Here is a 1,996-nt window from a genome sequence, read left to right on the forward strand (position 1 = left end):
TGTTGATATGTCATGATATGATATGAAATCACATGAAATAATTACACCTAAATTGATTAAATTAAATTACAATTGCATGGAGATGTTCGTGATCATATTAGCTAAAACGTGTATAAAAAATAACTGCTTAGTAATCAATGCAAACAGCACTGGAAGGTTTATTTCTTTTATTCACAGATAATGTCGCTTGGATGAAAGAAATGATCAATTTGAATAAAACCACAGGAAGCCAGGTGACTGAATTCATTCTCATGGGCATCGCAAATCAACGTGAGCTACAGAGTTCCCTCTTTGTAGTGTTTTTCTCCAATTACATGGTCACAGTTGTGGGAACCCTGGGCCTGATACTCCTAACCAGTGTGAATTCCCATCTTAACACACCCATATACTTTTTTCTCAGAAATCTGGCATTTGTTGATCTGGGCTATTCCACAGCTATAGGACCAAAAATGCTGGTCAGTTTCATAGAGGAGGAAAATATTATTTCCTACCATGGATGCATGTTGAAGCTATTTTTCTTTGGGATATTTAATGCCAGTGAACTTGTTATCCCATCAGCCATGGCCTATGATCGCTATGTGGCTATCTGTAAGCCCCTCCTCTATATGGTCGCCATGTCAGACAGGTTATGTTGGATCTTGGTGGCGATCTCACACCTCTATGGCATCTTGGTATGTCTAGTGGTCCTAACCGAGACTTTTAAATCATCTTTCTGTAAGTCAAATATAATAAGAAATTTCTACTGTGACAGTCTTCCTCTTTTGTCCATTGCATGCTCCAACACAAAGGAGGCAGAACTAATCATTATGACCTTTTCTGCACTTAATTTGGTATCTTCCCTGTTGATTATTCTCATCTCTTACATGTTCAGTCTTGTGGCCATCCTCAGGATCTGCTGAGGGCAGACACAAAGCCTTCTCCATCTGTGGTTCTCACACAACAGGGGTCGTTATATTTTTGGGGACACTTCTCTTCATGTACCTGCAGCCCCAATCCAGCCATTCTTTTGACGCAGACAAACTGCCTCTGTGTTTTACACTCTGGTAATCCCCATGCTCAGTTCTTTGATTTATAGCTTGAGGAACAAAGAGGTAAAAGATGCCTTGAAAAGACTCCTTAAAAAAACCCTGTAAGTCTTCTCTTTAAGGCCTCATGTAAGATATGATTCCATTGAATTATTAGAAGTAAGTGCGTGCTAGATTTATTTCAACTTCTCCCTGATTCTTCCCTTGTTCTTTAGAGAAAAAAAAACATTTCTCTTAATATATTGTCAGGAAATTATTTTTCATTTTTTAGTGCTCAATCTCCAATAAATCCTAGTTTAGTGGACCATTTAATTCAAGGAACGTATCAAAGGATTAATACAAAAGATCTCTACAAACAATGCATTTCATTATATATTACATTAGTAAATAGGCTAATTTTCTATTATTTCTTTGACTGAGAGAATCAAGTAATAAGCATTTAGAAAACTCTGCTTCCAGGGGCCATGCCAGACCAATGGCCCTACACAGATTAATAAGCAAAAAAAGAAGTAGTTCTGGCCATCAGTGAATTTACATTTTATTGAAGGAATCTCTCTCTCTCTCTCTCTCTCTCTCTCTCTCTCTCTCTCTATATATATATATATATATATATATATATATATATATATATATATATATATATATTATATATATATAATATATATTTATAATATATATATATAATATATATATGTGTGTGTGTCTGTATGTGTGTGTGTACATATATATGTACATATGTGTATATATATATATATGTATGTATATATCTCAGACCCCAACTATACAGCAGAACAGCCAATCACCTTTCCATATCTTTTATTTTTAAGAAGTTTATCCATATCAGAACCTAAATTTCGCCTCTATGAGTTCTAGCTATAGTCAATTCCTGGTCTTTTCTGTGAAGAAAACAAGTTAGTTAATTTCTTCTTCTTTATAATAATTGTCAAAATCTTTGAAGAGAACTTGCATCT

At 34.8% G+C, this 1,996-nt stretch overlaps 1 pseudogene; it reads left to right on the forward strand.

Moving 5' to 3' along the window:
- The first annotated feature begins 200 nt into the window (after positions 1 to 200).
- LOC140516612 (olfactory receptor 8K3-like) lies at positions 201 to 1,133 on the forward strand (annotated as a pseudogene).
- Positions 1,134 to 1,996: the final 863 nt, after the last annotated feature.

The sequence above is a fragment of the Notamacropus eugenii genome, chromosome Y (assembly GCF_028372415.1).
Source record: "Notamacropus eugenii isolate mMacEug1 chromosome Y, mMacEug1.pri_v2, whole genome shotgun sequence".
Lineage (NCBI taxonomy): Eukaryota > Metazoa > Chordata > Mammalia > Diprotodontia > Macropodidae > Notamacropus > Notamacropus eugenii.